Source organism: Austrofundulus limnaeus, unplaced genomic scaffold (assembly GCF_001266775.1).
Source record: "Austrofundulus limnaeus strain Quisiro unplaced genomic scaffold, Austrofundulus_limnaeus-1.0 Scaffold0, whole genome shotgun sequence".
Lineage (NCBI taxonomy): Eukaryota > Metazoa > Chordata > Actinopteri > Cyprinodontiformes > Rivulidae > Austrofundulus > Austrofundulus limnaeus.
The window spans coordinates 5055281-5065479 of record NW_013952402.1 but is presented as its reverse complement, the minus strand read 5'-3'; the positions used below and the strand labels follow the sequence as shown (position 1 = coordinate 5065479).

Genomic DNA, 10199 nt, shown 5'->3' with positions numbered 1-10199 from the left:
GCTTTTTATAAGGTAAAAATAATAAAACAAGGTCTTTGTCTGCAATGATTAGACATGTTTTTTTATTATTGTCATTAGTGATTATCTCAATTTTGGCTAAAAGAATTGAGAAAATCCTACACACTGTGCCTTTAAGGCTAAAATGCAAACTATCTCTTCCTCCTCATCCTTGACATCATGACTGAAATTGTGAGAAATTAAAGAGTTTGTCAGGCGGTCAGTTCGCTCGAGTATGAAGTCTCAATCGTCCATGGACAATATGCGCAGAGCGTACGGCTCACGGACTGCAAACAGTACGCCCGAGTATGTGAGAGCCTGAAGTGTTGATGTTTGCATTTGATTATTTCGGAATGGAACAGCCTTTGCTGTTGGTGCTCGGCTCTTGTTACAGCATCATCATCCTGATTCCTGGGACAAAAACAACCGCTAATGTTGCTAACATTGCTAACGCTGCTAACTCTGCTAATGCTTCCCTATAAGACGTCAAACTTGCAATTGCGGCCAGAGTCTGAGCTGCACTTCAAACTGCTGGACCACAGGTACCATCCATCTTGTTTTCAATTAACACGTTTTGAACTAAATTTTAAGCATTAGCAGCGTTAGCAGTGGCTTTTGTTGAATGATGATGTCACAACAAAAGTCCAGCACCAACAGCAAAGGCTGTGCTCCATTACAAATTAATTCTTAAGCGTAAGCTTTATCATTTAGCCACAACATTTAAGAATTGTTTTTTTTATTCATATTTGCATATTTAGGTTAGTGGATTTTGTTTTTTCAAAACTAAGATTTTRCACTTAGAAGGTGAGCTAAATAATGCAAATGTGTTGGTGACATTTTTTAACATTTTATTTGACACTTGGTGCCCCACAGAGAGAAGAAGGTTTGAAGGTGCTGGGAGGAAAAGACTTTGGGCCAAGGAGGTGTGTCTATCTATGTGAGGTGGGAAACATCATGACCAGTCCTAAAATTCTACTTATTTATCAACCATTACTCTACTTTCTACTGTCATGTAAACGGATTTCCCTTTATCTTTTTACGCGGGGCAATTGAGGATAGTTGCAGCTTTTGCACTTTTACCTCGGCTTTCAGGATGTAATTTGCTCATAAAGTAATCCTGGCTGAAAACAACACATGCACACATGGGTGCATCTGTGTCCTGAGACAAATTCTTACATAACTACTGATGTCCTTCATTAGAACCCGCATTAGACTGATTCATAAATGGAAACAATCCGATGCACAGCTGTAACGTTTGTTTAGCAGAGCGCCTCTCCACCCGTTTGGAGCTGACATGATAATACGAGAAGCTATTCCATTTGCTGCAGCAGTGATGATGATGATAAGATGAAGTGATGGATGTAATTAAAAGCGGTTATGAAACACTGCCTCTGTTTCATCGTTCTTGTGGTTTTCATTGACCGTGGTGTGATTTTTAAGGAGTGTTTTTTTTTCTGTCAGTTTCTTCCTGCAAATTCCTCAAAAACGGGACAAGAGCAAAGTAAGAGAGATACGAGCTGCCAGTCTTCCTCACATATGCGCACAGTTACGCAAACACAAAGACTGTCCTTGTGTGACAGGCTGTAATTAGTCACAGCCCAGGGTTTTACTGTGACCTTTTTCTTTTTCTGCTTTCTAAGGTCTCCTCTGAAGCACCAGCCTCTAAAGTTTTTTTTCTCAGTTTACACCAGGCCAAGGATTTGCATTCTTGGTTTCAAACATGTTATTTTATAACTGACTGCTTGTTTCAATCATTATTCATTTTTGCTTGGCGTTGGTGCATAAAACAACTCATCCAAAGTTGAAACGAGTTCTTAATTATGGTGTTGATTGAAGCATCCAAATGTGGTTGACTTGTAAATGCTGTTTTAAATACTTGCATTCCAGTGATTAAGCTGTGTACAGATAAAAAGAAACATGGATTGGTTTTCTTGTAGAAACCAATTAAAGCAGTAATAAATCACCTCGCTTTGTTGTGCAGATTGCGTTCAGGAGTTTAGCATTTAGAATGGCTCTGATAAAGTCCACACTGCCAATTGACTTTTGAACCAAAGCAGATTTGCATAGATTTGGCACTCTTTTTGCAACTCTTTTTGTCAAAAAACTAATTTGAGCATTAAACATATCCAGCATCTTACAAAGCTCAGAAGTTTACGAAATTCCGTAGTAAAAGGTGTAATAAAAGGTGTAATAAAAACAACTCATGGCAAACCCAAATATTCGTAGATAAAAATAAAATACGCACAGACGACAATGACGAATTTTTGACGACAATGCACATCTACTGAAGCTTTAAAGTCACTACCTACATCCTCTATCCAAGCCAGCACAATTTATTCTTTATGTTTCTTCTTCTGGCTTCATAAAATAATTGCAGTTACATCCGCCGTCGTTTACGAAGTTTACGAAACTTACGAAATTTACTTAGGGTAACAAAAACAAAACAAAACAAAAAAACAATTCATGATTGGCAAACCAGTTTACTTTGATAAATTGGTTTGGTAATGGACTGTAGGGCCCAATATACTCAATCCAAAGCCAAACAGTCAACATGCATTTATGTGGTTGTTTGGTGTTTTTGCACACACCTTTCTTTCATAGCCCCTGAGACGCCATGTCAAGCTCCTGGGAAACCCTTCCCACCCTGGTACACGTCATGTCCCCGTTAAAGTGCCACAGTTTTTGGCAGACAGATTCCTCTGTGCACAACATCTGTTTTATCTCTATCCATGAGTTTTTGGCCATTCGACTATATCTTTAAATGTCTGCTTCCGGGTACAACAGTCGGATTCTGGAAGCAAGTAGTAAAAGCAAAATGAAGCATCTGAGCACTTTCAGATTAAACAAACGCCCACAAACTTCTGACCAGTCACACAATAATGTCTTGTAGGGGGGGTAAAAAGTTGTCTGGTTGTTACAAGGAGTGGAAGATTAAAGCTAATTTTCATCATGCAACTGTGACAGTGTGAGCCTATTTCGGCAGTTTGATTGGACTATGTGGAAGCCTTGTCTTCTCTGTTGGTCTGCCATTGTTAAGCAACCTTTAGTCCAAGCCTGTGATTACCTCCCACCGACACCCAAACAACAGGCATAAAACACCCTCTGTGTCAGGACACCGCTGGTTCTTCGTCACTGCAGAACTTTTTTAAAACTTCCCAAGTAGACTGCGCTTTAATTGAATTGATGATGCAATCCGATAGCTTGAATGTCAAGCAGAGATGGGCACTGAAAGCAATCACGCTCTGTAATAAGAGAAGGGATCGATGCAGAGTGTAGGAACTCTGGTTGTAATGGACATCAGTGGGCTGCGCCTTGGCACAGACCACATAAAAAACTAAAAGCTGAAGAACTGCCAAGTGCTCCAAACATCCATTAGCTTCCAATCAAACCAAGTTTGTTCAAAATCTAAGGCTTCACTTACAGCACCCTGTAGGTACCGTAGAACAACTTCTTCCCAGTGAAGAAGCCAGATTATATAGCAGCAGAAGATAAAATCTACTTAAGCATAAAAATGCAATCTTGAACTCATTTTCTGTTTTGTGCCTTCGTCACACTTTCAAACATTTGTCCGTCTGGCCGCAGCGCTGCTTTCCTCTCCTTCGCTGTGCCTCTTTCTTAAGAGTGAGGAGAATGGCCTCATACGTCTCGAAATGTCACTTCACTCCTGTCAGCAGGTTGATGTATGAGAACCGAAGCGGCCAGTGCTGAAACAGCAGACCCCACACAGATCCACTCAGAACTGATAGATGACACAAGCATTAAGTCCAGAGTCACGTCAGATGAACAATACGGGAGGCGATGACCTGCAGCTGCAGAAATCACACTTTTCGTCTCTGAGAGAACTCATTTATTAAAAGGTAATTTTTTGCAGCTTGAATGTAGAAAAATGGTCAGCACGGAGCTCCTTTCATCACTAACGAAACATTTCTTCTTTACAAACTGAGAGCCATTGATTAAGCTGTTTGCTGCTTTTTTTATGCTGGAAACTTGATTTGTGCCAGCAAGGGGAAACAACACATGAATTATTGATCCAATATAAAAGCTCATCAACTGCTGCTGCTGTGCCTTTGCTGTAGTTTCATCGGGAGTATTAAAGGGCGCTCTCAAATAGTTTTCTTTTTCCTATTTATGAACCCTGTCTGTTAAATTGAATCAGAGTTTTCTGTCTTTTTACACTGGGGCACCTCTGATACTACAACATTAGAGGACATCTGTTGACACCCAGTTGTTTGGGTTTGTTTTTGATTTATAGATTACATTTTTTTGCATCGGTAGTGGGTACTTCCCTTTTAATGTGTCTTTTTCAATCGGTGGACTGAAACCAGCTTGGCGATACGTCTGCCAGATGACCCTTCTGCAGAGCGTGCAGCACCCCACCCCCTTCTTGTGTCTGCTGACTAAAGCTTTGGTACATTGTGGTTGTCTGAAGGGGAAAAAACAGAGTAAAGATTATCATGGCATGTGTGAGTGGGGTATTAACTATGAGAAAGGGGTTTACATTATAATATAACACAGCGAATCATTGCTGAATGCAACTCTTTGGGGTGATCAAGGGGCCAATTCCTCCCTTATAATTAGTGACAGATGTCCCTCTTCTCATCTTACATGACTTTAATTTCCTTTCTCACACATGTTGTAGCCTGATGTTCCCAGAAGCCTTTTGGGAACCTCTGGGATGCCGTCCCAGATACTGTTAACCAAATTCCCACCCCTCCTTGGTCCAAGCCAGCCCTCCTCTCTCTCTCTCCTCTCTCACAGTTGGCCTGGGATCCGTCCCGCTCTTATGAAACATCTGGCAGGTTTTAAACTTAACTCATAGTCTGTAAAGTGATGATGCTGTTGCTTGGTGTCAGCTGAACTGGGCTCAGACTCGCAGGGCTTCGCCTTGAAGGTGTTGTCTGCATCTTTGTCTGCTCTGCATTATCCTGCTGAGAATTGGTTCTGGAGGATTGTGTCCATCTGCTAAATGGGATTACTTGGAAGCGAGAGACACAGGACGGCTAGAAAGAAGGAAAACAGGGTTTGTCTTGCAGCAGATCAGCAGAAAAGTGAAATCAAACCCTCAGCAGGAGTTATGCAGTGTGTGTGCTGAATATTAAACACACTGTGTAAGAGCAGCCTTTCTTTTTCTCAATTTTTTAAGTTTGAGTCCTTAAGCTTCCCACTGCAATATGACATTCAAAAGAAGCTTTGTTCAAGTAAACCTTTAATATTTCCTTATATTATTATAATTATTATTAAAGTTATTAGATTAGGCGGAGGCTCTCTGTGTTTGGGGTCTCGTGTCCCCCTCAGTCCTCCCTCCCCCTGACAACTTGGGGCCCAGACATTGTTGGACAGAAGTAGGTCAAAGTTTAGTGGAGCGTCCTGTCTGAACAGGAGGACTGGAAGGATGGAGGGGGGTTAAAGGGTATCGCTTAGTGCCGGAAAACAGCTTTGTTATGGGGCCGCATTTCATTTTATACTAAAACACAACAGATCAAAACTTATAATAGTCAAAGAAGTTACATCTAATGCAAAAGTTACCTTTAAGTTAGTTTTATTGTTTTGTGATATTAATAATGCTAATACTATTGATATTTTTCTAATTTTGATCTAAATTTGCTTGTTTATCGTTATCACAGTTGCTAGGTGACAGCACGTACGCCAGGGGAAGGACGGGAGGCTAGATCGTCCAAATTCACAGGTTCTTTTTTCCGGTCTTCCCGGTCTACGAAGGACCCGGCCCACCTCGACCGGGTAGTCTGGGTCCTCCGGAGGACCCGGCCTGTCGTTTTGGACACAGCTTACCTGTCCAGTTGTCCTCCTCCTACAACGCTGTTATTGCAAGTATGACTCAGCCCACTGTGAGCAAAAGGTGTGAATTAGGGCCTCAATGATACCAACACAAAGAGGGAAAGAGAGACAAAAACAAGGGGACGTTGAACCCCGCTTGCACTCACTACATACACATAACACAACACCAAATAACCACAGCCGAAGCATCCAAACCAATAAGTCAGGTGATGGGGCACATGACCCTCTATGAACAATAGAGTTAATCAAGCCTATTGTTAGGCGATGGCCCTCTTTTGCATGTGACTAACTTGTTTGTCCACCATGTGGAGGCAGTGCTTATAAGGCTGAGTTCACCTGAAACTCATCAGACTGAAGAAGTCTCTTGGAGGAGAGACGAAACGTTTTACTAAAGAAGAACCCATCCTGAGGACATACTTGTTTTTTCTTTTTGAGTTTTTCTACCTGGATTACTGAGATGCATCAGGACAGTATAGCAAAACTTTACTACCAGCTAGAGCTAGACATTCTATTGTTTGAGCATTGTCATCCGCAATAGTCACATTGCAGGTCCTGCAATGTAGAAGACAAATAAAATCAACTCATCTAGGGATTAAACCACTAAACCATAACTCATTATGGTTAAACAGTCGTGTTACAGCTTTTATGACGAGCAAATTCACAGGGGACTGGAGGAAAAGAGGTGAAATATGGTTAGCATGAACGGTGATTTAAAAAATGACGGAAACAAAAACTAAGATAGTAATAAAATGCAATTTATGTTTGCACATGATAGAAGGAAGGTGTGCAGCCATAAAAAATTAAAATTTCCAAACATAAAGAGAAAAAAAATGTGGTTGTTCATTTTAACCCTGAGATAAAAGGTAAAACAGCTGTTCAGTGTGGGACTTTAACTCAGGTGATCTGGGGATAATTTATGTGTGTGTGCTGCTAATCTCCCCACTTCCTTCAAGTATCTTCTTTTCCACACAAGTCTTATTAAAGGATAATGGCCTGCTGAGCCCCCTGGGAGATGGGAAATAGCTCCAGACACATCTATTGAAGTGATAAGGAGTGATAACATCTATTTAACGGTCATGCGATAATCGAATCAGGTGGTTTGACACGATATTACTACTGTTATTAAAAAAAGGCTTCATAATACTTTGTTTACTTCCTGTCTTACGTAACGATGCTTTTCATAATCTAACCTTAATGTGAGGGTAAAGTAAAAAAGGAAGACGTTTTATTTTTCCAGTATCAACCTCAAAATGAAATAACGACTTACATAAAAACCCATCTACTGCGTCTCAGACCTGGACTGACTTCCGACATGCCAGGAATTACTGACGTGCAAAATTTGAACTATAGTGTGAATCCTCTGTCAAAGATCAAACAGAAAGATTAAGGTGGAGACCAAGCGGTTTGCAGGGAGAGCAGCAGCAGATGCAGGGATGAACAGATGAAATGAGGCCACTGTCATCCTGTCTCATTTACTATGCAGGGTTGGGAGGGGATTAGCCTCACTTACATAACTTCATACCCCCCCATTAACTAGCCTGTTTCCCCCCTTCTCTTTCCCCAAAAGCACACTCATAATCTTAAAAAGAAAAGCAGGGAGATTGGTGTTGCCCTATTTGCGTTTTCGACTTTTATCTTTCTACAAAACATAAACTTGTTTTGAAGACAGGAGGAGGCTGAAAATAGTCGGATCATTAGAACGATGAGAGGATTGGGGGAGGAACAAACATCAGGAATCGAAAGACAACAAAACAGACTTTTATTCCCAGCTGTGGTAATAAAGTGCAGATGAAGCAGAAGGGAAAGAGGAAAAAAAGAAGATAGCGGATTGTTGGGGGGATGAGATGATCTATTTATAGTTTATCCCCTGCTGTTGGGTTAGACCGCTTGCCCCATTGCAGCACAACTCCGATTTTATGTCAGTTATCATGTTGGACTACATTAGCTCCATGCAAACACATAGAAAGGTGCACACACACGTTACTAACCTGAGGGGGTTAACCTGGGAATGCTGACCTTTGCCACAAAGTAGAGAAAATCACACATCAACACGTGTGAGAGAGATAGGGAGGTATGTAAAGTAACAGGAAAAAAGCTGCTTCCTTTTATTTTAAATTAATTCACCTCTTCTTGGGTTTAAATTAATCATCACCCCTTGTCCTCAAGCTCTCTTTTGTTCTTGACTCATTTGCATATTGGTGCACTTCCTCTTTAGGTCCTCTCATTTGTACACTGAAAGGCAGGTGAATACATGGGTGAACTTCCTACCTGTGGATTTACCTTCAGGCTGACTCTGGGGACTCGAGTTGTTTAGATTTGATTGTGTTTTTAGTTATGGAGATCCACAACTAATTAGTGTTATATTATAATGATGACCCAGTTGGCAGATATTTCATAAACTTCTAATTCCAATCTAAAACTGATTATCTTTTGTAGGTAATCTTATTCAAGATGGTTGCCTCAGCTAAGCAACCTTAGTAAACACAAAATGATAATGACTCAGCCTATTCTGGATATATGTCAGGCTAATATTTGGTGTGTTGGTAACTGTCATTCCCAAAACATACTAATTAATCATGCAAGTTTTGAATAATTTACCATTACCTATTAAAGTCAAATTTTAGCGTTTGTTAGCAAAATAACTGATGAACCACTGGACAGATTTAGGTAAAACTCAGCAATTAATCATTAGATGTACATCTAAAACTAATGAACATTTGGAGATGACTATTGCACATGTATGTTTTTGACTCTAGGGAGGGTTAATGTTAGTTTAGCATCTTTCCTACCCACAGCTATCACCATCTACAATAAGCCTTTAGTTAAATGAATTACTACAACATTTAATTACACTTTGGGATCAGTTGGGTCCAAGTATTGTTGAATTGAATTGAATTGAATTGAATTGAATTGAATTAGCATTAGCTCCATGTTAGCATAAGTTCCGCGCTACGACTAAGGCTGTGTCTCAGTTCATGGGTTGCAGCTGACGTTGGCCATGCCATAGGCCGTAGGCTGTCCCAATTTGTAGGTGCCTACTCATGTGGCCGACAAATTCAGCCAATAAAACCCTGAACATATCGGCTGCATCTGAGTATACTACATAATTCATTGCGGTGTCAATAAATTAAACAGAAAAAACAAAGACTGTGGAGGTTTTATTTTAATTTTATGGCAGATTTTTTTTCTTTTTCTTTTAATGACTGAGTTTGAAAATTCATCACAAACTGAAGAATGCAAGTTAAACAACTTAACTGAAGAAACCTTTGTAGCAATGAGATGTTAAATAAAATGCAGCTACAAAATAGAAGCCAAACCCAATTATTAATGCTTTTAATTAATTTACTTGTTAAGTTTTTCTATTAAAACTGAATTTTGTGAAGTTATACCTTGAAAAAACAACTGAAGCAATGTGAAATAAAACGTATCATCATGGTAGCGAGGCAGCGCATGTTCATGCAAACATACGTCTTCCGTAGACTAGACTATCACATTTCACAGTCGTTTATGCAGCCAACATAAGAAGCCTACGGCCCACGTAGACTGCGGCCAATGTCGGCCGCAGTCTACGTTGGCTGCAACCCATGAACTGAGGCACAGCTGAAGTCAGTAATTGCACAGATATTCTATGCGCTGACTCATCTTTCGAGTATGGCTGGGCGATTATTTGATCGTGATTATTGATCGAGAAAAAATTCAGGTCGATCACGGTGATCAGCTGTGAGACTCTTACTCAATCAAACATGGCGGAAATGTGCGTGACAACAGCCACTCAGAATCCACCTTCTCCTACTCCACTTCCATTTAAAAGTTGCTAATGAAACGCAGACGGAATTGCAGAATTAACCAAAGCAATCCAGTATAAAACGCTGAACATCACAGAGTTCGCTTATTTGGGCGAGTTTCTGAGGTATTTTGGCCACTGTTGGTTCCTGTACCTGCTTTACCTGCTAACAGGCGCGCAGGGTGAGCTCTGAGGGTAGAAAAGTGAGCCGTGATGCACGTCTCGCTAAAATAAAAACGTTCTCCAAAAATAAGAAGCAGTCTTGGGGTAAAGTTTAGGTTAGAACTAGGGGTCGACCGATACATCGGCCGGCCGATATTTTTGCCCGATATTCACGTTTTTCCTTTGTATCGGTATCGGCCGATACGCGCCTGCTCTGGCCGATCCAGCAGCCATGCTCTGGGCTCACGTGCGCGCATCCATTACAGCTCCCTCCCAGGTGGAGAGCGGGTGGTGATTTGTGAGACAGAGCACAAATAACAACAAAGGTAAGTTTTCAACTTTTAACTTATTTTAACTGTCTGATTTAGCTGTATCTTAACTCTGTTTCAGACTATGAGGGGGAGAAAAGAGAACAGAGGTGTTTTAAGTTTCTATTTTGAGGAAGAGGTGATATCAACGA

The 10199-nt window shown here is 40.7% G+C and overlaps 1 long non-coding RNA gene across 1 annotated transcript in view; it reads right to left on the bottom strand.

The window, feature by feature from the left end:
- The window catches only part of LOC106531885 (uncharacterized), a 20879-nt gene extending 10686 nt beyond the window's left edge, over nucleotides 1–10193 (bottom strand). Inside the window, exons 1-2 of the long non-coding RNA XR_001312004.1 lie at nucleotides 9864–10193; nucleotides 4049–4050 (exon numbers count right to left, since the gene is read on the bottom strand). This is a non-coding gene — a long non-coding RNA (uncharacterized LOC106531885). The remainder of the gene's footprint in view (nucleotides 1–4048; nucleotides 4051–9863) is intronic.
- Between the last annotated feature and the right edge of the window lie 6 nt (nucleotides 10194–10199).